Source organism: Anser brachyrhynchus (genome assembly GCF_964034855.1).
Source record: "Anser brachyrhynchus genome assembly, chromosome: 3".
NCBI classification, from domain to species: domain Eukaryota; kingdom Metazoa; phylum Chordata; class Aves; order Anseriformes; family Anatidae; genus Anser; species Anser brachyrhynchus.
The window spans coordinates 64,816,272-64,839,425 of NC_137696.1; the positions used below are offsets into that span (position 1 = coordinate 64,816,272).

Consider the following 23,154-nt stretch of genomic DNA (forward strand, 5'->3'; position numbering starts at 1 on the left):
AGTATACATACGTAACTGACATATTAAGCAGTAACTATGGTGTCTCCTTTCTCTGAAACAGAAAAACCAAGGGATGAGCAAAGTTATGACTGGGCCAAACTATTTTGCAGTACTCCTTGTTTGCATTAACTAAATATGGTCATTTCTTTTTCATCCCTTATACAGTGCTGCAAGAGTTTAGATGTATGTTTTGGACACATCTGACATACATCTGAATGGAAGGGTGCCTGATGTACTGTTAAGACATAAAATCAAAAGCAGAAACTCCAGGCTATGTCTGTGCTGATTTTGACATAAAGTCCTTTAGCTCTTTGAATTCATGCATGTTTTTTGAATCATATATGCTTTTTAAAAATTCAGTGTATGAAAAAGATGTTCTACAACTCCATCTAACACACACTTATTGCTCAGTTTTAATGCATTTAGCTGATAAAACATTAATTTGTAACATCTTAATTTCTTAGAAAAAAGTACTTTGCTATCTCAGGACTGACTCATGTTTCACAGGAACCTACGCATGCACAGTCATCAACCTTACTTTTATAAATTAAACTTAGCAGCTCAGTAAAAGAAATATTTTGACAAGGCCTGTTGTCCAGATACTCTTTTTGACTGCTAGTCATTTAAATAAGCCTCTTTTAATTGAGTTCAATTCCAACTTTTCCACTGTTTTGCCAGGATTGTCTGAATTAGTCTTTTCACTCCTTTAATTGCTGCATTAATTTTTCTTCCTGCATTGCTGAGGTTCTGTAGTAATCCAGGATAAGTTCTAGATCCTCTTTGCTGATACCTATGAGGGCGCCTTGCAGTATGTGACCAGCCTTTTTTGATTATTCTCTGCTGTGTTTGGACACTATTAGAGACAGCTGGAAACTGCCACCAACAATAGTAATAAAAAAATTGGACATTTCCATTCCATCAGCATGTGATGCGATGTACAAAGTTCAGGCTCTCTTCCCAGCTGGTGAAAATGATTCTCCTTTCCTTAGTGCTTCTTTCTCTTTTTCCTCTATTGCCATCAATATCAGCTCCCATAAGTACTGAAATGAGTCACTGCCCCTGCCCCTACCTCTTTATTCTAACACTGAAACAGAAGTTGCTCTGGATTTTCTAGGGACCGTGTATGGGTCTGCACATCCAAGCATTTGGTAAACACTTCCGGGAAGGAGACACAGTGATGCCTGTTCCTGGAAAACAGAAGGTACAATGAAAGTGATTTTTGTTTCAGTGTAACATACAAATCATTTTTTGCCTCTGATGTAAAACTAGACAGAAAAAAAATCTATGTTGTGGATAACTGCTGTTTATTGTCTCTCTTCAGAATCACTTACCATCACAGTGTCATTAATAATCACAGTATTTTAAAGACAAAGAAGAAGAGATTAGTCTAATCCTCCAGTCTTATGGACTCTCCATCTTAGGTGGACCCATGAGCCATATCTACCAAATTGTCCCTTTGTGAAGGGGCTCAGACCTTGAAATCTCCTACTAGCTCTGAGGACTGTCAGAATATCAGCGTGAACCATGTCAAATGAGGTGATGATTAATAAAAATGAATAATAAAATAAAAATAAATAATATAAATAAATTAATAAATATAAATATATATAAATATAAAAATATTAGAGGAAGAGAATGAGTTCATTTTTGTTGTGGTAATCACTTACTCTACAGTAAGATGATCGTTGTGGGATCCTTCAAACATGGGATTTCCTATGATTCTAAAGGGATATGGAACATTAACATAAGAGCAGCATAAAAATAAATCAAAAATGATTTAAGTAACAGAGAAGATAGAGTAAAATTTCTTATAGTGGACACAACTGAGAGATACTATGACTGTTACAAGGACAGAGAAATAATATTCAGAGGCAGAATAATTAGAGATACAAGAACGCAAAGAAGAAAATGCATTACAGTTTTGAGAAGAAAATGCAACTTTACACATAGAGCAGAAGGAGAAACATGAAATGTAACTATTGAGAATGGTAACAAACAGCACGTAAGAAATGAATACAGAAAAGAACACTACCAAGGACAATATGGCTTTCAGTTACTGTGCTACTATGAAACATAAGTGAACAGATGATCTAAAGTAGTGAATGGATACTGTGAAATTGGCCTTATTTAAAATCTCCAGTTTGTCTTCACATGTTAAATACTGTGATCAAAGATATTGCAAAGTATCTGAATCCAGTCCTCTGATAGATTTGTCAAGGATCTTATTTTTCAGTCACTTAAATACAGAGAGAGATGAACTTTCCTTTAAAGTGCATGCATTCCTTTAAAGCGTACGCATACAACACCAAACAATCTGACACACTGGGCTACTTAAGCACTGCTTAATTTTACCTATTTGCACAATTTAATTCATTCAATTGTATCTACAGTTAGTAATATTCCACCCATTAATTTTGTTTTAAGTATAGTTCTGGAGGCTTCAATAAACAGAGCTGTGAGGATTAGTGAAAGAGGATTTGAACAACAGTGATTATTTATGAACTTGAAAGTTTATTATAATGAAAGACTGAATGAACTAGATTCAGATCCAAGCTCTGTTCTCAGTTATACTGCTGTAAATCCAGAACAATTCTACTGATGTCACTGAGCTCTGGGGTGAGACAGATGGAAAAGCATGTGTTTCAGTACACTAATCTAAAAGAAGCCTTAGGTTAACACAGGATAAAACTGGACAAAGTATTTTATTTTTTTTGTTACTAAAAAATAAGCAAACGCTTTTCTCCTCTTCCAGGTTTGTTCCAATAGAAAAATGGTAGTCAAATTACATATCCGGACAGTAAATTTCCAAACAGGAAAACTTGTGCTTATTTCTAGAGCTCATCTTCACTCTTTGGCGAAAGACAAAATAAATAAATAAATAAATAAATAAATGTCTTTTCCAATCAAAGGATGAATGCAAATGCTAAAAAACAACAACAAAAACACCCAGAAATTTCACGGCACACATAGCAGGATGAGGAGGAAAGGTATGCAGTGCCTGACTTATCTCTGCAATTCTGTCAGTGTTCCTGACAGTTGCATGCATCACGTTAGTTTGGTCTTGGGTAATTTAGACTACACATAATGTTAGTGAGGTTATCCTGGATTTATAATGATACAGTCAAAACTTTCTAGACTTTGAGAAAAAATATGAAGACTGCTATGACAAGAACACAGAAGTCTTTCCAGAGTTACAGGTTTGTCCTGGACAGTGTGAGTTTCAAGGTTTTTTCAGGTGCCTTGGGCAACATGCAAGCCATAACATTAAAAGCTGGTTATGCCTGACTCACAACTTGTGTAGCCAAACTTGTGTACAGGCAGGATGCTTCACTCTGAATGTCACAGTGGCTCCTGAGGCACTTTTGACTTGAACCAGTAAGGGAACATTTTAAAGCTCCAAGTGTCATTTCTGTACCACAGACTTGGCAGAAGCCAGGCTCTCTGCAGTGATGTCTACAGAGCTGGAAAGAAGACTAGTGCTGCCCTTGTTTTGGTCTAGACTGATCTGGTAGATCTGCCTCAAGTTAACTTAGGAAGATTTTTATTTCACATACTTGTCAGTTTGTTTCTCTCAAGCTGATTTTTAGACAGTGAGTAAGCCTTGCTGCAGTATTTTTCATCCACTTCAGAGGCTTTGCAGATGAAATATGGTCTGCAGCCTTAACTTCTGTTCCTAACAGGTGATTTTAAATAATTATTTTAACATTTATTTTGCATATTTTAATGAGCAATAACTAAATTGTAACATCAGAGACTTAAGAAATGTTTATGACCCTTTCCAAACACTTTTTGTTTAAGATTATGCCTGGGCTGATTATAACTTACTTGCTTATCTGTTACTGCATTATGTTAATAATGAGTTAACTTCTTCCTTATTTGATTATAATCAATGGGTTATGCTGAAGCCAAATTGCCTAAGGACTTTTTCAGTTCCCTACTCCCAAGCTTCTTACAGAACTTACATCTTGTTGACCTATTTTCAAGCCAACATACTAAGTACATTGCAATCTTAGATGTGAGAACCTACTGTTGTATTATCAAAACAGACATTAGGGCCAGATCCAACAGTGAGCTGAGAAGCTAAAATGCCATTTTAGGCATCAGAAGTCGGATGAGCAATTTACAAAAAATACCCGAGGTGCTAAGAATTTCAAAAAAATTCTTTGGTAGATCAAAGGCCAGGCACCTCTGCCCAAACTTACCATAGAGTTCAGTTTGCTGAGTATGCTCAGAACATGGCACAGGCATAGCACTGAATTTGGTTGAAAAGTATGGTGTCTGTTATAGTCCTTCATGTACTAGAGGAGGGACCATAATCCCAGGCCCCTTTCCTTCCTGGCTGAGTGCTCAGACCACAAGGCTGGAGTTGGGCTTTGACATCTGGTGCTGCCCTTTCAGCCCCACCTTTTCACATTCTGGCTGCGTGACGGTGCAGTTCAAAAGGAACGGTAAGGTACCCCATAGCCTGGGGGTGGAGGTATTCCCCTGGAGAGTACCATCTGTGAGTAAAACCCACAAACACAAAGATGCAGAGCTCTCAAACCTGTAACTGCAGCTCAGCACACAGAAATTGGTCTGCTTCTGTTTGCAGCAGGAATCAGAGTGCTGCTTCAACAGAAATGCCTAGCTACAGCCTTCAAATATATATTTAAGTGGATACAGGAGACTTTGTCTCTGACGCTCCCCTATGCTTGGTTATATTTTTTTGGCCTGGTATAGGCTTCCCTATGCCTACGAAGCTGGCTACTCTAAGTGTCAGACTAGGTACCTAATTCATCCACAACTGAAGATATTCCAGCACCTAAACTGTGTGAGTAACTTTTATCTGGAAAGAGACACTGCCACCCACTTTACTGAAAACCAACCTCATTAATTATTTTGCTGGAACCATAACCTACTGCTTATTAATCACATTTAAAATCGTTGTCATAAAACCAACCATTGTACTTGGTGTGATTGAAACCTAGTACTCAGAACACAGGAAAACACTAACATCTATAAATAGATTATATCTACATATTTTCCAAAATTTAAAAAATACTAGTATATAAACTATATTTACTATTGAGAAATGTTAATATTTCACCATATTCTGTGGTTCTCTAGGACTGATTAGTTTCATCTCCTGGAAACTTACAAAGCAAGATCGAATTTCTTATATTCATCTAATAAAGACAACTAATAGGAAGGGTTTAGACATTCAGATACATACCTATACCTTCAGAGATGTCTTTGACTATATGTAAACCTCTTGTTTTGGACAGAGTGGCAGAATACATCCTGAACAGAAGTATCTGGTACTTGGTTGTCTTGTTTAGACTCCAGACTATCATCCTCACAGAGCACTGAAAAGTAAAGGAGATTATGCTTCATCAGGTAGCCACATCTGGATTTTCACCTGGAAGTTTGTGGTACAGATATCTGGAGCTTTCTGACTTTGCTAGCTAATTGTGGACAGGACACTCTAAGATACAACCAGCTCCTGATGCCAGGGAGCAAGGACACATTGACCCATGTCTTTTGATGAAATGTTGGTTTCTGCAGAGGGAGTGAAGTCACATCTCCACATCTCCAAACCACATGTTGAACAGAGACAGAACTGTCAACATTTACAATATGCAAGCGGACTGAGCTTGATTCCAAACCAGAACTTCACATCTCCCTCTTCAATGTGGACCACCTTTCCTTCTTGGCCTCGTAATGCTGGTAGAAAATCCCTAGCATTTTGATTTAGCTTAGGTGTTAGTTAAAGACAGTCCTTTTGGTAATATGTTTTACATTTTTATAAAAAAGGTTCTCAGTTTGGCTCGTGGTTTTACAGATCAAATGGGAACATTTTAAAATGTAGAAAGACGAGAGCTTTTCTAGCTTTGATAACTAATGCTCAACTGTGTCAGACCTATATCTGCAATTATACGTAACAAAACAGCTGAGCATTCCTTGCAGGGCTTTGCTGGGGTTTCAAAAACAGTCTCAGTCTTTCTTTACTTTGTGATTTTGTCATTGCTGCTAATTGTTAAGTAAGCTAATAAAAGCAACATCCAGTCTTATATATTATTAATAGCTGTAAGTTATGGAAAATGAAGATGCTTAGAATGTTCTTAATTCTCATTAAAAATAAAAATACTATAACTAATATTGTTGTACTATACCATCAAACATAAAAATCCAGTGAATCACCATGTCAGCAGGTTGGCAGAATCATACAATAGTTCTAGTAAATTTATCATAAATAACACTAAAATCATTACCTCGGTGAAATCAGTGAGAATTTTATCATTCAAAGTGGCAAAGTTTCATTGAAACAGAACATTTTGCTGTTATTTATTTATTATTTATTTGTAGTATAATGCTATTCAGAGGATTGGTAGTTCATTCATTGAAGAGTGCTGAGTCCCAAAACTAATTCAAAAGTTTACACAAATGAGCTTTGTTTGCATTGTGTCTTTTTATGCATTATTTATTAAGTCTTTCTTGTAGCAATGCTATGTATCAACTCAGAGGACAAAAACAATAATGTGACTCAGTGAGTGATACCATATTTCAAGTAAGTGAGCACAGAAAAAGCTATCCAAAAGCTGAAATTTGTTTGTATAAATCATTTGGTGAATAATTATGACTAACAGGAACATTAAAACAAAATCTGGATTATTGCAGAAGAGACTGGAAGATGGCAAGGAAGAAAGCAGCCAAGAACAAGATGAATTAGGCCATGCAGAACACTGCGGTGCCACAGCCAAGCTGCTGCTGGTATTCAGACACCTCCTGTCAAGCCAGCTTGGGTACCTCTCCAAGTTGCTGCCATCTTGTCTCAATAATCCATTTACAATAACTGCGAGCATTTCTAAATCTCAAAACACATCAGTGTAATGATAGATACTGACTCCAACGGTTTCCAAACTTCTGTCACTCCTTGCTATGCACTTTAAACCTACTTTTGAATTAGCACAATTAATCGTAGTAATAACATTGAGACAAACAATGTTTTACAAATGTTTGAAAACAAAAAGAAAAGGACAACTAAACAAGACTGTTTGAGTTATTTTTCTCCACGGCACTCTAGCTTAATACATACAAAGAAAGATCAGGTTTAATTTGCTGCTAGCGATTTCTCCATTGTACTTTCCTCATTCTGGCTAGGTTTCCCTGTGACTGAATGGTAGTAGTATAAATTAGAATCAGAGGGAAGTACTATGGTTTTGAGCTGTGTGATGTCCTGCCGGGCTTTCTATGTGGAACTGCCATTCAACCAAACAAACCAAATGCAATCTAATAAATCCAAATACATTTGAAGTATTCAGCCTGTTTTCCATATTACTGGAGGGAAACACTGCCATTTGCTTTTTCTGACTGAACTTAATTTAAAAGAGGAAGCAACATCTGTAGAAAATGAAGGTTTTTCTGGGTGCTACAGAGAACACACCCAACCTCAAATTTCTGCCACTGGATATCACCAGCTGTTTAACAGAACACAAATGCAGAGAATATAGGTCTTTATATTACTTTCTAGAACCATGCTAAGTAACTAAACTTCCTTAAATGGAAGATGAAGACAGAACACACTAACCTTTTTTCTCTCACATTGCTTAACTTTTCCTCTCACAGAATGTAAGTTTAACACAGCCTTAGGTCAGGATAAAAATATTAAAGACTACTTCTTGTGTTGGGTGTCTGCTTCCAGTTGAGAAGGCCTATTTGCCAGGAACAAATGATGACAATTTGATCTGCTTTGGGATCCGCTCAAGATTCTGCTTGCCCAGCTTTTGCAATGAATTGCAACAGTATAGATGAACAATTTCTACCACAGAACTGATAATTTATGTTTGAGCATTACGTTTTTATTTTATTTTGCTTTCTTTCTTTTTTTTTTTTCTTTTACTACAAAATCATAGTAACTCTTGACAAGTAAGGTTTCGAATGAAAAAGTTTAGTGTATTACTCCAAAAACCAGAGCTTTTTCCTTAAGTTACCATTAATGGTACAATGTTTGATTCACTCCACTTGGGGGTTAACTGATGCTGGGTCAGCTTCCTGATCTACTGCAGAATATATTGAAAAAATTCAGCAAATGCCCTGGCTCTACAGTACTTCTGTTACCTTATAATGAGATTATACAAGTATTTTTCTGTCTCACAGGGGTTTCATAAAAATCTGCACATCAAGGAATGGGGGTAATGTAAATTACAGTAGAGATAAGATAGAAAACTGTTTGGACAAGAAGTAGTAGAGAAAATAGCTATTTCTGTGATAGCACCAAAGGCCTTGATGTGTTTTATTCAGAAGTAGGTCGAACTTCATTTCCTTGTTTTAAAAACCTCACTCAGAATTTCAAAAGCTTGCAGTGGTTCTTGTTCTCAGTAGTTTCAAGTGGCCATGTCCACCCAAACTTCAAGAAGGTTCTCTTTGTACATCTTTCTTATTTTCGCAGTCAAAAACATAGTCTGTACCTTCACATACATATTATTTTAAAAGGACAGAAAAGTTCAAATATACTTCAGAATTTGTGTTTTGTAAAAGCAACTTCTGAAAAACTTGAAATCATTAGAAAATGTTTCCAGGATTTTTGTTTGTTTTTTCAAATGCCAATGAGGGACTATATATGTTATAGAAATACATTTATATAAAGTAATAAAATGAGAATAAAAACATACTTGAAGTACATTGAAAATTACACATTTTTCTGTAACAAGTTTGTTCAGCTGCTGTCAATAAGGTCAGTATTTAACTGTTTTCTAGATGGAGATGGTTTATCCTATGAAAAGGTTTTATTTTATTTTTTAAAGGGCATAGTTCAACTTTGGCTTGGCTTTTACAGTGGAGTACAGCAAATCCTTCTTCTACAAACAAAATGTTCTAATTTACTGCCCTCGATAAGATCCCCAGGCTTGCTTAAATTGTTCAAAGTGTTAGAGGTGTAATCTTTGCCAAAAACTATACTAGAATAAATATTGCATATATTTTCAATTTGCGGGTGAACGTAATGCAAAACAATTTTGGTTGTTAGGCACACTGCAGGCAGGCTCTGTGCAGGCTTCCCACACACATTGCTACCAAAGCACTTCAGTCCTGACAGTTAACACCATATGATATTCCACTCTTGGGTTACCTTCTGAGTAGCAACTGCCAACTTGGTCTGCAAGATTTGGAACATTTGAACCCTATAGACCTGACGACTTAGTGATTTTTTAATTTGTTTTCTTCAGCACTGTGCTTTTTACACAAAACTGCTATGAATATCTGTTCACTGTGAAGGATTTCTACTGTATACTTAACTTTGATTGCCTCCTAGAAAGCCAATTTTCCTCAACTAACTTTCATTTAAAGTCATAGGCCACCTTCTTCCTAAATGAAGCTACTGGCTTTTTAGTCCATCTTCTATTGATATAACAAACTTGTGTTTGTTCAGAATGGGAATACATAAATTGGTCTTCTGTCTTTTTCTAAAATTTCTTAGAGTGTAAGAAAATGGTTAACTGTCTGTACAAGTTGACTCGCTTGCCTATTAGAAAAGATACACTTAGTACTTTGAAATAGGAATCGCCCAAGAAGTGTCTCAGAAGTACAAAAAATATTCTTCCTCAAGCAGTACTGGAAAGAAAAAGTAGCAGGTTGTGGGGAGAGAAAGGACAGCATGCCTGGTTTTATGCATTAACTCAAATTTATGTTGGCTCATTCTGTATTGCACACCAGACATTTTCCAGTTTTGTTCCACAGTGGTCAGATGAAGAAACGTTAGACGATGGAGGAAACAGGCAAAGTGAGGATATGCTGCTTTAAAAAGACAATGAAGACCACTAAACACTTTTTTCATTTTACTCTACCTTGCCCTCTCTCGTTCATACTATGAAAGCTCAGTGTCACGTGGCTTTGGACCGTTTGTCATAGCAACCAAACAAATTTGTGTACGCCTAACAAGATAAAATATTGTCCAGTCATACTTCCTTCAGAATTTTTCTGTCAGAAAAGACATCTCTGACTATAGTTTATCCACAAATATTTCCAACAGAAACTTAAAAAATAATAATATATTACTGCATACATGTAAAAATGCTTTACTTGTTTTGGAAATATATTTACCTGTAGTTTTAGAGAAAGACATTGAACTAATGGTGCTAGAAAGACTACCTACCACCTACACACCAGTAGAATCAAAAATAAAGAAAAACACATCTGGTTGAAGCAGCACAAAGAATACTAATTTCATTTAACAGAGTATTGGGTACGATCTTGTGACCCCTTATATTGAACTCAGAGTCATATCAAATTCACTAGAGATTAAGGGTGTTTTCAGAAATAAATCTGGCTTCAAGGAGCTGCAAAGGTCATGCTGATGTTTGGATGGGCATTCAAATAAAATTGAAGTACATCATTCTCTTTAAAATGTAACAGCTATAGAACTCATCCGTTTAGTTTATCTGCTATAGGTGCAACATTTCCTCATTCCTTCGGCTGGTCATGCTAAGAGAAGCTCTCTGATGTCGAGCATTATGACTTTTCCCAGACTGGAGTAGTGCAGTTCTCACACAGTTTGATGTGATACTGTAGTACCTGCCCATTTGCTATGCTTAACTAGTGTGCCTGCTGGGTTCTGCTCTTTTCACATACGGTTCATTTCCAAATGAACTATTTTCAAATATGGTTCATTTCTAAAATTAAAAACAGAGCATTTACTTGAAAACAACAAACTAATAGCATGCTGATTTAATTTCATATACAAACACCCTGCTTAACAGGAACTAGCTTATTTGCTAGAATTCTCTGAGCAGTTCCTTAGTAAGAAACTATATTCATCTAGCTCTGGTTCATTCTCTGATTTTGCCTCTGTTTGTCCAACCAGTTCATCAGGCTTATCAGGACACTGATCCCAACCTTCTCAGCCCAACAGTTATGTCATTAACATTAACGGCACTCATATGTTTGCTGAGGTGTGACTAACCCTGGAGAAGCCTTCCTTCCTTGTCTTTGAGTTTAACTGAAAGTATTTATTTGCATGACAAACAGTTCATTAACCTAGTCAACTTCTCTGCTTCATTCAGAGCCTCAGCTCAGAACTACTTTTTGCTTCTCTGTGCTGCTCTTCATCCTTAATAGTTGTTCCTCCCAATCTTTCCATCTCCTTGCTAACTGATGTCCTTCCTGTCTTCAGTTTGATCATATTTGCTCACTGTTTCCATGGGCATATTTTTGTGTAAGAAATTCATGCATATGGATACATATGGATGGGATGGGTAGTTTGCCACTAGTGTCATTCACCTCTGCTGCAGCACCTCTTCAGAGCAGCAACAGAAATGAAATGAAATGTCAGAGATTCTTTTTGAACACTCCTGTACTCATTACAGAATTCTAAAATTTCATCTTTATCCTGCCTTATTCCTGTCCTTCAGTCACAAATGCTGACCAGAGACCCAGAAAAGTGCCACTCCCATGTTCACCACAAGTAGATACAGTAAGATAAGTGTTTGGTTAACCAGAGAAAATCATCTTGATGCACCTTGTTAAAGTCACCAAAGGGATGCAGCTTAGCTGCTTCTGTCTTAGTTGAACAGACAGCGTTGCATTAAATGGCCATTAGAAAAGGAAGAGAGTACTGGGAGAATATTGATTATATGGCAATTTAGGAGGCACGAGGACTGATGCACTGTTCATGTTGACATAGTTCAGCAATCTTTTCTATGCAGTGTGACAGCCATGCTAACACTCTGTTAAAGCCTGATGTGTTTATATACCACAGTCTGGCTTTCCACATAAAAAGACCTGCATAAATATCTTGTGTGAAATAATGTTTTGTTACAGAGTAATCATATACCTGCTGTTTTGGGGGTGCATGACCTTCAGGATCATACGTAGCCATCATTAAAAAGGACAATAAGATAATATCCAAAGACAAAAACTTGCCAAAGGGAATAGAACAAAGTATTCCTGTTGCAATTCCCATGTTAGACTATCAAGATGAAAGTGTGTCATATGTGCAGGAATTAAATTAAATGTGCTGTTTACATGTAAGAAATTATTCCATTCACCTCACAGGGAAAAGAGCTTTCACACAGAAAACAAACAAACAAAACTCCTGCTTTTCTGTACTGATGTGATTGTCTGTGGTAAGAGAATCCTACTGGTTCTGGTTTTCTTGGGAAAAAAGCAATGAAATTCAACAGCACACAAAAATGAATGTGGGGAAAGGAGTTGAAAAAGATTGTGATGCAGTACAGCAATCTTGTAATTACAGAATAACTCATTTACTCATTATTAAAGCATTTTGATTTAGAAGAACGGATGAAACATAATTTAGTTGCAACAAGGTTCATTATGTAAATTCCTCAGGGCAAAGATCTTGTAGGTTTTCTGTTGTAGTTGTTTGGCTGATTGGTTTTGTATTTACATAGATTCCAACACCAACTGGAGCTTCTGGGCACTAGTGTAATACAAATGTTGTTGCTGCTAATACTACTTCTATGGCAGTAAATGCTACAAAATATTTATAACAAACAGAAAACTGATAAAAATCTTCTGTAAAGAAAAATAAGATTTAAAAAAACATTCTCATGATAAACTGGGTTCTGAAGATACACTACATGAAGCTTGAGGTCCTTCCCTGTCCCCATGCTTTGCTATGCCTTCTCTCCAGGTGCTAAACCCAAACTCTGACGTCTTCTCCTTCACATGTGGCATCGCGTCTCATTCCTCCCTCCTCTCTCCCTTCTGGACCAGTTACCCCTTCCAACTATCAAGTGACACCATTCCCTCTGGGCTCTAATTTCCCTCCTCTGTATTGCATCTGATGTTTATCCCAATCCCCACGCATCCCTGGAAAGGGGGAAAGGTACTTTCCAACATGCATCATTCTCCCAAACATTTTCCTGAATTAACAGTATTTCAAATTTCCCCTCCCCTAGTCTCCTTTTATCTATTTCCCTTTTCTTCCCCCTCAAACAACCTAGCTACTTGAAGATCCTCAGGCTAGTATGCTGACGTGAAACTTGCATGTCATGCTGACATGCTGCTATCTTGTAGAGGAGACATGAAGCTATACCTTACTATTTAGAAATTAAAACATATTTTATTCCTTTCCCCAACCATATTTCCTTGCCAACTTCCAGTTTTCATTGCTAGCTTGTTTCTTCTTTTTTTCTTTTTCTTTGTTTTGGTTCTCCTAGTGCACAGCATTCCTGCCTTTTCTGCTGAAATTTTCTGTGTACCTTCTTGGATGCAGAAAGCTGTAATGTTCCACCCACTGCATTGCAGCTGTGATTGAGAAATAGACTGTGAAATACAGTGGGACTCCCATACAATCTGAGACACAAACATATATATACTTATAAACTGTTAATATGTTATGATAATGTTTATTTAGGAATCATAGATTCTTATATAGTGGCATAAATACTGGCATTGTTTCTCCTCACAAGGACTGTACTCTCCTCCTTTATTTTAAGAGTTTGACTTTTTTAATTTCATTTTCATTCTGTTTTCATGAGAACAGCTAGCTGCTTATTCCTTAGAAACCACTCTCTTACTGAAGAAATTCCAGTATAACAGTATGCTTTATGTCTGAGAGGCAAAGCTTGCCTTCAGTCAAGTGAAGACTTAGAACTGTCTTCTGCTTTCCTGGCCAGTCCAATCCATGAGCCATCACTGCACAAGGTGTAGTGGAGCTCACAAAATATTTTCTCAACAACTATTACCCCAAATAAATTTTCATGGGGCCTGAAGAATAAAGCCCAGGCCATAATAATAGGTCAAGAGATGTGTATAGATAACTAGTGTAATGAATATAATGTTATGATCTCTGATTTTCTCCAAAACAAGAGTTACAATCACAGGAGCCACCAGAGGAGCTACCTAATGTGATCATGGTGTCAACAGCTGAGATTTTCACATTTCATGTATTTCAAAAGTATTTTTCTAGCAATATAAATATCCTAATAGCTAATTGAGCTAATAATTTTATGCTATTTTAAAATAGATTTTCCTGCTTGCTTTGCAGTAGTTTAAAACAAAGGAGCAACAGTGCATAGAGAAAGAGCACCAGAAAGGTGTCTTGCTGGAAGGTAAGGGAGGGAAGAAGGGAAGGGAAGGATGGAGGTGAAGGAAATGGAGGGAGGGAGGGGAGGAAGGAGCAAATAAAACTCTCTTCATTTCTGTGTCTATCTACCCATGCTGAAGCAACAAGTGGTGTTAATTTTATTTTATTTTTAAAATTTCTTTCAGAAGACTTGCAATAGATATCGTTTCAAAAAATGTGTATACATGGTATACATGGAACAGTGTTATCATAACAATATAATGCATTATACACTATTCTTTCTATATCGTCTATTTGAAAAACTAGCTCTGCCAATAACTAGTTTACTATGTGAAGAAAGTACTCACTTTATCTCTTGGTTAGACACAATTCATTGATTTTCATATGGGTGATGACAGATCTCCTCCCTGTTACTCTTAATATCTGGCAACCAGTTATTTGATACCGTTAGGGAAAAAATCTTAAAGACAGGTAAAGGAAATGTAAGTCTGACTTAGAAACTCCATTGGAAGGTGAAAGGCAGAAAGAAGTCTGTTTACTTTAGTAAATCACAGAATCACAGAATCGTCTAGGTTGGAAGAGACCTCCAAGATCACCTAGTCCAACCTCTGACCTAACACTAACAAGTCCTCCACTAAACCATATCACTAAGTTCAACGTCTAAACGTCTCTTAAAGACCTCCAGGGATGGTGACTCAACCACTTCCCTGGGCAGCCCATTCCAATGCCTAACAACCCTTTCAGTAAAGAAGTTCCTCCTAATATCCAACCTAAACCTCCCCTGGCGCAACTTTAGCCCATTCCCCCTCATCCTGTCACCAGGCACGTGGGAGAATAGACCAACCCCTACCTCGCTACAGCCTCCTTTAAGGTACCTATAGAGAGCGATGAGGTCGCCCCTGAGCCTCTTCTTCTCCAGGCTGAACAACACCAGCTCCCTCAGCCGCTCCTCGTAAGCCTTGTTCTCCAGACCCCTCACCAGCTTCATCACCCTTCTCTGGACTCGCTCAAGCACCTTGATGTCCTTCTTGTAGTGAGGGGCCCAAAACTGAACACAGTACTCGAGGTGCGGCCTCACCAGAGCCAAGTACAGGGGGACAATCACCTCCCTAGACCTGCTGGCCACGCTGTTTCTTATACAAGCCAGGATGCTGTTGGCCTTCTTGGCCACCTGGGCACACTGCTGGCTCATATTCAGCTGACTATCAACCAGTACTCCCAGGTCCTTCTCTGCCAGGCAGCTTTCCAACCACTCATCTCCCAGCCTGTAGCTCTGCTTGGGGTTGTTGCGCCCCTGGTGCAGGACCCAGCACTTGGCCTTGTTGAACTTCATACAGTTGACCTCAGCCCATTGGTCCAGCCTATCCAGATCCTCCTGCAGAGCCTTCCTACCCTTGAGCAGATTGACACACGCACCTAATTTGGTGTTATCTGCAAACTTACTGAGGGTGCACTCAATCCCCTCATCCAGATCATCGATAAAGATCTTAAAGAGGACTAGCCCCAGTACTGAGCCCTGGGGGACTCCACTAGTGACCAGCCTCCAACTGGATTTGCCTCCATTCACCACAACTCTCTGGGCCCGGCCATCCAGCCAATTTTTAACCCAACAAAGCGTACACCAGTCCAAGCCATGAGCAGCCAGTTTCTTGAGGAGAATGTTGTGGGAAACGGTGTCAAAAGCCTTACTGAAGTCAAGGTAGACCACATCCACAGCCTTTCCCTCATCCACTAAGCGTGTCACTTTGCCATAGAAGGAGATCAGGTTCGTCAAGCAGGACCTAAACTAAAACTAAAGTTTAGTTTAGTTTAGTTTAGTGGAGGAGAACAGAAAAAAGTTAAGAGAAGAATATTTCAGCATACACCAGTTTCCTTCTTAAAGAAAAAAATAATGGATGTGTCTTTGTACACGACTTTTATGAAACGATTTCTAAATGCAAAGCATGGTTTGGGCTTTTGTCTCATGAGACTTGTAGTCCATGCCCGTGAAAATAAAATAATTACGACCATATATATTACAGCAGGATTTTATGTTAATTTGCTCTTGTATGTTTTACATTAATCTGATATTTATATATTTGTGCATTTATGTAAAAGACTCTGGGGAATACTAAGCATTATACTTCATGGTCTATGTTTCATAAACTTTAATACTACATTCCTTCTCATTAGATGATGAGCTGTTCCTGAAAACTTCTTGAAAAATCAGGAAACAATTACTGGAGAACTGTGTCAATTGTAATTCAGTTGCAATTTAAATTGAAAAGACTTTTAATCTCCTACTTCTGCCTAGAACAGAGAACTGTCCGTGAGTTTGACTAATATGTGGAAGTCAGACTTTTGTCCACAAAATATGATTTGGTTTGAGTTAGTGTTATAAAAAAACAGTTTTTATAGTGAAATGCCAGTGTGTTCTATGGCTTATTGCCTTTGGTGCAAAATCTGATGAAGGGTTCACAAATAAATTAGCAACACTTCGCAGAAGATACACCCTTAATTCTTCTTTGGGAATAATTTACTTATTTAACTCAGTAGCTTCCTCCTTGAAAGAGAGGTGAGACTACCTTGGAAGATGCTGACAAATCTGCCTTTAACACTTGCTCTCATTCTGAAAGATTGTAGAGGAGTTGGAGTAACAGCAGTGAAACTACAACAGGCTTCCCTTACCCGGTATTCAGACAGTGAAGATAATATTCAACACTGATTTGAAACAGATTTTCCAGAATACTTGGAAATCTCATCAGGTATTTATTATCTTGATCACACCCAGTACAGTAAATCGGAAAGTTGAAATTGCATTTGATCTCTTGATTATGCTCCTCTGAAAAAAGATGCTTGTCTGGGCAGCTTGACACCCCCTTTTCTGACAGTAGTGCATTTGGCGATATTCTTCAGTTGTGTGTTACTTACATAGATGGAACACCAAAATGCATGGCACTTGAGAAATTCAAAAGTGTGATCTTAATTACACAAGCAAAGAAATATAGCAGATTTTTTTCTTTCCAGAAAATATTGCTCCTATAAATTCATGTGTATATTAAAAAAAAGCTGTTCATACTATCTACCCCTTGTAGCTTAATCTTGTGGGACAAGATGACATTTGATGAAAGAAAAAAAAATATAACTACCTTTATATACTGCAAGGATTCTTGCATAAAAATGAAATGACTGTGCCCTCCTCATCTTGAGCACAAAATTGTTGTGTAAACAGCAGATCACACCTATGGCCGAACAAAAATACAGTTAAACTGTGTATTTAACTCCCAATTAAAAAAGAAGATAGTTGTTTTTTTTGTTGTTTGTTTATTTGTTTGTTTTTTTAGGAGAGATGTTTTGGGCAATATTTGCATATCCAGAAACTGGAAAGAAAACAAGTCCAAATACTTGTTCTTAGTTATCCTATCATTTACCACTCTAATCAAGAAGCAGGAAAAAAAAATCCCTTCCCATCCCAATTTATAACTCTAAAGAGAGATGCTAAAGAGTCTAAACTCTCCCCATTTATCCTATAGCATCTATGCTTCTGTCTTAGCCTCTTAAACCTTAACTTTAGAAACACAATATGCATTACAGTTTTTTAACAATTTCTTTATCATATTCTCTCAATTTTAAAATGTTTAGCCTGAAATTTTCCTTGTTGAGCATCATCTCTGTTCTGAGTTTTTACATAACAAAATTATGTGGGAAACCAAATATTTCCCATATTTAAAAATTCTTGCAACACTTTTGTTCAGAAATATTTGGCCTCCACACTTAGAAATGAAGATGATGGATGATTTCTCTTGGTGTTTTTGTTCCTCAAGAAAAGCAACCTCAGTTGCACGCGTTTTAAGTATCTGAAAAAATGCAGTTCATGTGTGTTTAAAATAGATTTAATGGAGCCCTTTAGCTTAATTTTCTAAAAATTCTGTCTGCAGTGTGCATACACAAAGCAACACAGATTTTTCTGAGTTTCTGTAGACTGTCGTAGGACCAGACACTAGAACAGATATCAAGGAAACAAATTGCTTTCTTAGCCTAGTAATATTTCCCTTGCTGAGGTCTAGGCAGGTTGGAGGGAAAATTAGCCTCTCATTTTTTGAAGGAGAAAGGAAAATAGGAATTATGTGATCATATAATTGAGGATTGTAAATCATACACAAAAATAAGTTAAATTATGGTAAACTGTTAGTATTGTTCCATATTTTGAGTATCTTTTCTGAAACTTTAGGGCCTTTTGACTTTTTTTTTTTTGAATATATGTTATTCTCCAGACTTCTACCACAAAAACTCTGAGTGGTTTTGGTGGGGAAATATCTTGGGCTAAAGCTCTCTTCTGTTGATCTGTGATTGACTCATAGCTATGAGCAACTCATAAAGTACAGTTTATAGATTTAAATCCATATCAGCTCAAGCTATCTAAAAATTGTTTCTCAGCACAAAAAGCCAGGCTACTTACAGCCTCTCTTCTATGACTGTTCATCCCTATAGGCAATGTGTGATGATTAGTGGCTTGATCAAGAATTAGAAGAGGCTGATACTGGTTTGTCTAGACCTTTCATTTCACACCATAAGCCCAGCACTAGTGTCTGCATTCACTTTTGTCTGCCCTTAGCCTTCCCATTTTTGCCCTACAAAATGGCCGCATCAATTTATGTTCTCCCTTTACCTAAAAGTTATCAACAAACTGCTACATAGCACTGCAGGCTTTAATCAACCCTCCAAACACTTGAAGTTTTTACGGTGCTTATTTCATTAATATGAAACAAAACTAGCATCTCATGTAAAAATAATTATTAGGCTGAACTTTTGATCCCATCCAGAGCCACAGCTCTATTTAAATATGTTATGGGTCATTTTTTTTTGAAACCAATCACTTCAATTTTAACTACAGAAATCTAATGTGGAGAGCTAAGTGACACCAAATAACAATTTCTCAGTGCTTTCTAAAACCCAAGTTTCCCACATATATACACAAAGGCTGTAGATATGCATTTTTCAATTACAAATATAGGCAACAAAGTTCACCAAAATAATTTCAAATGGGTTTTAATGCAAAATAAGTGGTCTAAGAGAGGCTTTCCAATAGCAGTGTCTTTAAGAATATCAGCTGTAGCTATATTTCCCTCTCAGAAGTCCTGCATTAAAAAAATTGGCTCCAAGGTTAAAAAATCTCAAGCAACATACATTTTCAGTTCAGTTCTTAGCATCTGGTAACAAAATACATAATGAGAACACATCAGAAAAGCTCTGAATACAGTCAGACATTGAGATAACTATTTATCCTGATTAATTATAAAATTCTCAATGTCTTCTGTGCTATTTTTAGAACCTTGATTTAATACAGAGAAAGATTATTAGAGGGAAGGACGTGGTGCAGGATAAAAGACAGTTTTCACACTAAATTCAGCATTTAATGTTAATAAATATTCTATATTAATGCCACAGTAAAAACTATCACCTGGTGCTTTCCCACGCAAAAAGCAGCAGAAAGAGCTTTCAGTGGCTATCGTTGTTTGCCCTTCACACCTGCCTCATCCACCAACTGGATCTATCTTGGAGGAGAGACCTTAAATTCCTGCAAGCAAGCTGTAAGGCACATGCAGTAGCAGCAGTGTACTGACATTTGCTAAGCACCAGCGTCCCTCAAGTGACTGGGAGCGAAGCCATTGACGTCACTGAACAATAGGCAAAATATTTCCTCCTCCTCCATAGTCCTGAACTGTAAACACCCAGCTTGCACACAGCAGGCTGAACATTTGGGGAGAGGCGGAGAAGGAGAATGTGAAAAACTCTCAAGTGATGCTGCTGAAAACAAGCAGCTGTTCCTGCATAACCAGCCTCTTTTTATCCCTTCCATTTTGCTGTGAAGCTTGCTGATGTCTCCTTAGTGTAGATCACATGGTGTAGAAGACAAAGCTAAAACATACTATAAATAAAAATGTGTCTTCTGAACTCACAAGGAATTTTTGAAAATAAAATGCCTGATCTTGATTTAAAAAAACAAAACAAAACAAAACAAACAAAAAACCACTCTCTCCCTCTTTCTTTCTCGGTTATGGATAACTACAATATTGTAACAGTCATCCATGTATTTTGGGCAAGGTGTGGTGCACTGCATATAAGTGAATTTCCATCTTGGTCACCCTCACTCCAAGCACATACACTATTGCAAGCCAAAGGAAAAAAAAAAGGTAAAATTTTTGTATTCAGAATTACAAAATCACACAGATGAGCATATGCTCTACATTCACTATAAAGACTGCTTTAACCCCTTAAGTTGGAGTGTTATGCTTACATTTTAAGCAGAAAATAAAAAGTCAGAGTTAATCCTGAAAATTGAAACCTAATTACAGCTTCTTGTGACTATATCTCAGAAATACTGACACATAGATTTGTTAGGACTTGTCAGTTATTGAGTAGAACTATTTACATCTGTATAAACAGTTAAACAGTGCTGGCAAAATGTGAATGCAGGGAACATTATTTGTCTTTTTTTTTTTTTTTTTAACCTGCAGCCTCTTGATACCAGCTGCAGTCCTATGAGTGGTAAATCTTCCCTGTTTTCAAAGTACCCCTGGGAAGATCCCTGGAGTGGTGAAGGAGACCACAGAGTAGTGGCAGGGCTGAAGAGAGCTCAGAAATGCTGTACCCCTCAAAAGGCTGAAGGAAACTACTGAATCAGGGAGCCCTGAAAGCTGCTGTAACCTACCACAGGGAATGCACGGGCTTATTTGGTCCAACAGTATCAGCTAGAGAAGTGGATTTCTTCCAAAAATTCCTTGGATTCTAAAGCCAGTATTTGAAGAAACCCTAAGAAAGAGCCCCATAAAGAGACAAATTTTGTTTAAAAGGCTTGTCTGAAAATACTGTTTGACATGCCTGGAGAGAACCTTGGAGTGCCAAAGGAAATACTTGCGTCACCAGATTGCTAACTGAATAGTCATCTCCATGGAAGTCAAAGTGATCCAGGCGATCACCATTTTTATCTTCCTCTTGTTTCGTTAGGTTTTGCTCACTTTGCCCATAGAAGGTGGTGAACAAGCCTTCTTCCATCACATTTGTTCTCAAAACAAATACTCGGAAGTCACCCCCAATACCAGGTTCTGCAGAGGGCAGCATTAAGAGCCATGGAGAGACAACATTTTTTCCTGTCCAATGCTGCTCTCTGTTGAATGAAGTTGTAGGCAGCACATCACATTTGCAGTATATATTGATTTATGATTTCAAAATGCTGAACAAACAGCTCATTTTTCCAAACAGACCACAACTAATTACTCATTATCCCCCCATTTAATGTGCAGGAAAAGTGGGTGGACAAATAATGTAGTTTTGTTGTACAATTAATCTGCTAGGCCACAGTGCATTAGGGATGTCATGTTCAGCTGCTCTGCCTGTGCTGAATTAGCTCCACTCTTTGAAGCACCCAGACGAAGGAGAAGAAGAACCTCATCACCTCTTCTGCACTGCACACGCTGTGGCACTTCTGGGGTTGGGCACCTACTGTGCACATGTTCTATCCTGTTAGTCGATGAGCAGGCACTTGGTAAGCAAACAAAGGCTGAAACGCAGCTTCTCATCTTCCCAGGGAAAGGACGTGTAGCAAAGTTACACTTCACTGGATTCTTTTTCCTTTCATCTTTCTTTGTCAGTTTTGTCTTTCCATGGGCTGCTCTATTGTCAAAGGTCTCCTTTCTGCTGCAGAACTAGGTGGCAAAATCAAAACATACAGGGACTAAAATAAGCAGATAACTGAATAAGTGTCTGCCTGGCTTGACAAGGTACAGTCAGATGTGTACGTGTAAGATTAGCATAAAATGCTATTTTCCTGCTCTGATAGACTCATATCCTTGCTATACTTGTACCTGAACAACCACCTGTAATGCAAAGCAGTGCACTTGCTTCAGTGGCATACTTCTCGTTAGAGACTGGGAAAGCCTTTCACTTCTTTGGGAAGGCAAAACGTTAAGTACATTTATTTCATTCATAGTAATGTACTTTTAAAGTATACCTTTAGGCATACATTTGTGCATTTAAGTTTTACTAGCACAAGTATTCACAGAGCACACATTTATCCTTGGTTCCTTCCCTATGCAGATATGAATAGCATTTGATACATTCTTACTCTTGGTAACTTCCAAGGTTTTCTACCTTTGCCCTTTCACATTGCTGAAAGCAGGTCTTTCTCAGTAAATACTGTGTTTGGACACACCAGCATTTCAAGTTACTCCCTGAACATGTGTGTTGAAGGAATAAGGGATAGGACAGGAGAGGAGTGAGAGAAAGAAAAATGAAAGAAAACTTCCCTTGGTGAAGGAAATGGGCTTTTTGTATTTTTATAACTCAAAACATGAATAGCTAAATGGATTCTACACAAATTCACCTTCAGGCAGAGCCTGAGAAAAGAAAATGTGGTGAAAGTACTAGAAAAGTGTGCTTTGTAATGAAGTCTCCTAAAATTTTAACTTCAGAGAATTTGCATATAATTAAAAGATAATGGAACATAACGTTTCCTTTAGTTCCCGGTTAAGCTGAAACAGTAGAAAGTGTAATTTATTAAAAAGAGCATAAGGAGCATTTTCCCTTCCTTTAATCAGACCTATGACCATTAGAAAAATCAAAGGTAAAGCTAAACCACGTGTACAATTCAAAACATTAACAAATTCTTTAGCTTATATACACTGTGAGAAAATACTTTGGTAAATAGCATCATAGTGTTCCTGGGAAACAATGGTAGAGCCGTTGCATTGCTAAATTTTCAGAGGCTAATATTTCTTTGCAGAGCAGTCTATAGAAATTCGTACTGTAGATATTGCTTTAGGATCTATAACATTACAGGCATTTCAAACATATTGAATTAAGCCTCTCTTTCTTTGATGAGTCCTTCAGCAGTCATGAGAGGGAATTTTATTGAAAAACAGGTTTTTATGTGTCCAAAAGTTGTTGGCATCTCTAACTGAACTAATTATATGTCCTTATTATAATTTAGAATTTAGACTCAGATTGTGAATTTTGGCAAATATGCTACAGCCAGAATTCTAGACTGAAATGCAGTGTGTGAAGCACATATTTCTACATAAAGCAACTGAAGGAACACATCCTCTTCACCAGAAAAAAAAAAAAAAAAAAGATTTTTGATATGGAAAGCAGAG

General features: G+C 37.4%; 1 long non-coding RNA gene across 1 annotated transcript; it reads right to left on the minus strand.

The window, feature by feature from the left end:
- Positions 1 to 1,055: 1,055 nt before the first annotated feature.
- LOC308192148 lies at positions 1,056 to 21,506 on the minus strand. Its single transcript, XR_013948592.1, has 3 exons — positions 19,464 to 21,506; positions 5,213 to 5,345; positions 1,056 to 1,187 (listed from the first exon to the last, which is right to left on the minus strand). It is a non-coding gene; the product is annotated as an uncharacterized lncRNA (long non-coding RNA).
- Positions 21,507 to 23,154: the final 1,648 nt, after the last annotated feature.